Raw genomic sequence first — 6,074 nt, 5'->3', positions numbered from 1 at the left:
AAGCAACAGCTTGTCCCCTATATTTGCCCCTATTCAGCACCCCTCGTGGACTAGACAGTCCTATTGGTTGTCCGCAGTTCGATGGGGTGGGTTGCGTTGGTACCGGCCTATATTACGTCGTGTGCGACCGGCATGCAAAGGGAGTAACAGAAGTTAGATTCTGCGCAGTTTGATAGGGTCGACACGCTAGACATCGTGTTTAGGGTGGCGTCTGCCAGAGTCCTCACCCCAAACAAGGAACAGCAGCCTCAAAACGAGCTAGAGAGCATAATCCAAGGAAGCGTTAGTGAATGAAAACTGTTGCTGAAGCGCAAGAAGTAGAGATGATTTCAAAAGCGTAGTTAAACCATTCCTTTTTTAAACTGTTTCGTTCCTCCTAATTTCTCTGTCGAAGAAACCCCCGTTTATTGCGATGAAGAATTTACTGCTCGGAGCAGTGTTTTGTTTTGTTGTTGTCTGTATCTTCTACCATCTTTTCTACCCTCTATTCTCATTTGATCCTTCCTCGTACCGACCAAAACAAAACAAACAAAAAAACCGCAACGAAAACGAGCAACGGACGGTGTGTGAAACTGCATCAACAACCATAACAGAGAGCCTGCAAAGACCCTGCAGGAACAGCATCCTGGAACGATTCAGCAACAAACAACCACTTCAAACCAATAAAAGCAAACCCGACAGCCGACGACGAAAAACAAATGCGACGACCAGTGCTACAAACCTCCTATACCACCCCTCCCCCCCCCCCTCTCCCTGAAACCCTCCCACTTGCCACTACCTGGTACCTCCTTCCGACGGGTCTGCCCGAGCCCCAAAAACGCTTCGTCCATATTCACGCTCAAGCGAACAGAATTTCGCAAACAGAAGACGCACGCCACGGACACGGACTTCTTCGCCACTTGAATCCTCGACGGACGGACCTTCCCCACTTCCTTTGCCCCGTCCTTCACACAAGACAACGTTCGAAGCTCCTTACGTCATGTTGTGTTTCCTCACATTTTCCCGAACAAAAACAAAAAAAAAACCCCCCGTGTTTTCCCGCCCGGTACGCACTTGCTTGCTGACACGATTGACTAACGCCGGGTCCATCCCAAAAAGGACCCTCCCCCAAACACATTTCTTCACTCGTTCGCTCTTTCGTTTCCCCCCTTTTATTTCCACTATTCGTTTTCTGTTTTGATCCGTTGTGCCGATTTATCTCGAATTTCCTATCCTATTGCTGATTTTCTTTTACCTTGCTTTGGTTTCGTTTGGCGGTGTTTCGGTTCCTTCTTTTACTGCATATAATTATCTCAATTTTCTCTTTTGCTTCTTCTTTTTTTCTCTCTCTTTCTTTCTCTCTTTCCTTTTTTTATTTCTCTTTTTCCTTTGCGTGTTTTTTTTTTCTTAATGCTTTTGTCCCCGTAATAATGTTTATCTTTTCTTTTTTGTATGTATTATTTTTCTGCGTACCGAAAAAACAACACACACACACACATTTAAAACAGTCAAGATAATGCTAGGCTTTATATGCTGCTGCGCAGCAGATTTGATTATTAGATGGGCGCCCCCGAAAACGAATATCAGCAGTCATTAGAGTGTGTAAACATTTCGGACCACAGTTTGCAAGTGGACACCTTCGGTAGATTTCAATTTGCCTTTCCCAAACCCCTTCCATCCCCCTCCCTTCTAAGGCAATCCTATAGCTCCCATCCACCCCGCCCCTTCCCCCCCCCCTTCCCCCTGCCTTGGCTTTGTGCTTCCGATTTAACATATTGTTGAGCATTACTGAAAGGATAGTGTTCGGGTTAGCGGTTTTTGTTTTTGTTAAGGATAAAGTCCTTAAAAAAGCGTATTAAGAATCATGAAGAATCATAATCGAGTCGCTCTATTTGTTTGCTGTTCTTTGTCACGACCGGAATCGACACGTTTGAAGGACATCCTGAATTAGAAAAAGAAGGAAAAATATGACGTTAATGACTCGTAATGAGCTTCCAATACGAACCAAGACCCTGCAAAGACCTAACATCAATGGCTCTTTTTTTTTTTTTTTTTTGGAGGAAAAACCCCACCCCTGATCCCCTTTTTCTGGGACTGCGCGCTAACTAACAATATGAGAATTTGACAGACAGGAAAGGTTTAACAGCATAGAGGTGAGGTCTAGCAAGTAGTCTAGTAGCTTTTGAAAATTGGAACCTGGCAAAGATTGCCAAATTCTCTTCCAACTTTTACAGCAGCTTTTGCAGAATTGTACCGCACATAAGATATTTGAAGACAAAAAAAAAACGTTTGTTGGGCCGTTTTCTAGGCGTTTGTCTACATTTTTTTTTCTTGAGCCCTAAGACTAGCTTTTAGCTCTTAATTATACATTCACTCTCCCCAGTGTCCTTATTCAAAAGTGATGTTTTAAGGGCAAAGCAAGAGAAGCAAGGTCATTAGAAAGCCGAAGCCCCAAAAACAACTGTCAAGCTCTTCGCGGCGAACAAAATGCTATGTGGAACGTTTATCTATATGTTTTATTTAAATATTATATACTTGTGCAGAGTCACATATTAATTGTAATGATGAGGAAGAGAGCGAGAGAGCTAGAGAGAGAGAGAGGGAGTGAAAGAGAGAGAATGCGAGATAAAAAGGAACTGCTGTTCAAGGATTTTTAGGGAGCTCTCTATATTGATTAAGAAACTCACATTTAAATTATATAAACACATACCCACACAGACACACACACACGCTGAATGCAGCCATATGCAGATAATTTTGTCAACAATACATTTGAAATAATAAAACCTTGCGAAGAGCATGAACAACGTAAATGTATGTGCTCCGAAACAGAACTGGGAAACCGTTTAATTATTGCACGCTTTGCGACATCCGAAGGATATGTTTTTCTTTAACTGTCGCCACCCAGCCAATGACCCAGCAATGACCAATGACCCAGTGTTTGGTAGGTCCTCCTTGACAGAATGGATATCGAGACCCAACACCACCATCCCCCTTGTATCGTGCGAGCGCCGACAGGGAGGGGGGGGGGGGAGACATGAAGGGGCTCTAGCCAACGAGGCTCCCCTGATCCGCGAGCCTCCTGGCCCCGTTTTTGTAAAACATTTGCTAGCCTCTAGGACATTACTCAAATACTCCAAAAAAAAATGTTTTGAAACTTGACTTGACAGCTCTATCCCTGTCGCAGCTAATATACCTGAGGACACACGCCTAACATACTGAAAGCGGGCTTCTTGATGTCTCCAGGGCTTTTACACAACACGAGGCGTCTTATGAGTTGCAGATTTAGGGCCATGGGTGGCCCTAATCCGCCACTGCCCCTTATACAAGGCAGCAGCTTACTACGCGCGTCGTGGAATCCATCATTGTGATTTATCTGTCAAGACGTCGTTGGCCTACGTTTCATCAAAGGCACCTCGTTTGTCAAAAAACGCTATCGCCCGATAGGCATCATCGTCCAAGGGAGCTTGTCCTCTGAGGGTTCTTGCTGTATAAAATCTTACACGAAAAAGGCAGCCTTAATTTGGCTTTGGAAAGAGTCGATCAGCAACCACCCTAAATTGTCCTGGTACTTTACGGTGACAACGGTGGACGACGTGAGCCTTGACTGTTAAGATTTTTATCCGCAAGTTTTCGATGCACGTGGCTTCCTTGAACAGGGAGCAGATTCGAAAGAGATTCTTCGTGGATGGTACCGCTGTATAAGAAAGGGGACAAGCGTCTCGCTATCAGTTACAGGGGTCATCACATCCATGTGCGCATGCATGAAAGTTTTGGAGATAATGGTTCGCGAATCGAGATTGCATGCTTCAGCCTGCTACATTGCGAAGGAACAACACGGCTTTATGCCCAAGCGTTCCACCTCGACAAATTTGGTGCGATTTGTATCCGAGTGTGCGAACTGGACGGCAGATGGACTGTATCTACACTGACCTAAGGGCAGCTTTCGACAGTATATCCCATGAAATACTACTCCGTAAGCTCCATTTGTTAGGCTTCTCCATCAAAATCACAGCATGGCTGAGCTCAAACCTCCCAAACCGCACATATCGCGTTCAATTTGACCAACACACCTCTCGTCCTTTCACCAGCACCTCAGGGGTTCCACAAGGAACCAATCTGGGACCGCTTCTATTTGTCCTGTTTGTCAATGATCTGTGTTCTGTGTTACCTGACGATACCTACCTTCTGTACGCTGACGACGTGAAATTGTTTATGCCTGTAAAAACTACTGACGACTGTGAGAGACTACAATATGCTATTACTGTTTTTAACCTGTGGTGCGTCCAGAACTCATTGACGGTTTGTACAGAAAAGTGCTTTGTGGTGTCTTTCACTCGGACGCGCTCACCTGTTAGGTACGAATATCAGATAAATAGCGTCAAGATAGCGAGAACTAAAGAAATGCGTGACCTAGGCGTTTTGATTGACGATAAGTTGACTTTTCAGCATCACTAAGACAGCGTTATTAACCGCGCAAATAGAACACTCGGTATACTGTTTAATTCGACCAGGGAGTTTAATGACCCATATTGTCTAAAATCTCTGTATTGTTTGTTGGTTCGCCCGATGTTAGAATACTGTTCTATTGTGACTTGTCCTTAGACTGTTATATCTATAAGACGACTAGGTTGGGCAGACGGATCCTTACTACCACCCTATAATCAACGTTGTCTTCTTCTGGGCCTAGAAACGTTAGAAGTCAGGCGCAACAGAGCTCAGGTTATCTTTATAGCAGGACTACTAACAGGTTGGCTGATAAGTCCCCGGTCTAACAAAGAAAAACACATTTTTTTGTCAAAATTCGTTTTTATTATTCAACATAGTTCCCTTCAAGAGCGATCAACGATTATAACGACCTTCCAATTTTTTTATACCATTTTGGTAGTACTCCTTCGGTTTTGCCTCAAAATAGGCCTCAGTTTCGGCGACCACCTCTTTCATTGCAGCCAAATTTTTTCCCTGCGAGCATCTTTTTGAGGTCTGAGAGCAACAAAAAATCGCTGGGGGCCAGATCTGGAGAATACGGTGGGGGTGGGGAAGCAATTCGAAGCCCAATTCATAAATTTTTGCCATCGTTCTCAATGACTTGTGGCACGGTGCGTTGTCTTGGTGGAACAACACTTTTTTCTTCTTCGTTCTTTTTTCGTTCGTTAAGCAACCAAAAGTTGCTTGGCAAAAGACGCTCTGTCTCACAAACTAATTGACATACAGACGTCAAATTTTGACACGAATCATTTGAAGGTTGGTGCTATATAAAAATATGCATTTAATACTAGCGGCGCCATCTATGTGTCAGATCGGGGACTTATCAGCCAACCTGTTACTAGAAACCATTGATGATCCATCACTAGTAAGTAGGATTTCTTTTGCTGTCCCGCGACCGGTATCAAGACACCGACAAATGTTGCACGAAGCTTGCGCTAACACAGTATACGGTACTAACGCCCCGCTTAAGGCCATGATTAGGCGTTTCAATCAATGTTCGTGTCAGTTTGGTTTTACGATGTTTATGTCCCAATTTAAAAGTTCTTTGCTTTGTTCTTGTAAAGCGTCTTAGCCATTGCAAGCGTGTTTGCCTCGTTAAACCGTTCTCGGTGGACGAATTAATTATTAAACAACGATTCTTACTAACAAACACCTAGGTATCATGTCATCATGCAAAGACTTAAAATAGGGTGGAAAATTCTTTGGAATCAAACAAATTGATTATTAATTAGCAAGACATTCCGTGTTGCGCTTTCTCCATTAACCTATTCAGTCTCAACGCGATCTGAGGGGTTCCAATAGGTATATCCCTCCCACATCAGCCAAGCGGTGACGAAAATGTTACACAGCCGGCCCATCGCCTCGGCCAGCTGTTTAATCTCCTCCGAGTACACTACGCGTCGGTACACCGGACGATGGCCATCTAACGGATTGAGCCACAAAGCGCTATCGTTGCCCTTAACCACTGCCTTTCGGGCGGCACGCCTCTTGCGTGATTTCTTCACCTTGGATACGCTTACTTTGTAGCGACACATATGAGAACCTTTCATGGCTTCTTCTTGTTGGCAGGAAGCAAGCTTGCAGAATAATAGAATAATGCACTAAAA

General features: G+C 44.1%; 1 protein-coding gene across 1 annotated transcript in view; it reads left to right on the top strand.

The window, feature by feature from the left end:
* The first annotated feature begins 2,864 nt into the window (after positions 1-2,864).
* The window catches only part of LOC126567383 (histone deacetylase 4), a 171,247-nt gene continuing 168,037 nt past the window's right edge, over positions 2,865-6,074 (top strand). Inside the window, exon 1 of the mRNA XM_050223630.1 lies at positions 2,865-2,875. The gene's annotated coding sequence lies outside the window, so the exon portion shown is untranslated. The remainder of the gene's footprint in view (positions 2,876-6,074) is intronic.

This window comes from Anopheles maculipalpis, chromosome X, assembly GCF_943734695.1.
Source record: "Anopheles maculipalpis chromosome X, idAnoMacuDA_375_x, whole genome shotgun sequence".
Classification (NCBI taxonomy): Eukaryota; Metazoa; Arthropoda; class Insecta; order Diptera; family Culicidae; genus Anopheles; species Anopheles maculipalpis.
Note: the sequence above shows the minus strand (reverse complement) of the source record. Positions and strands in the feature narration are given on the sequence as shown.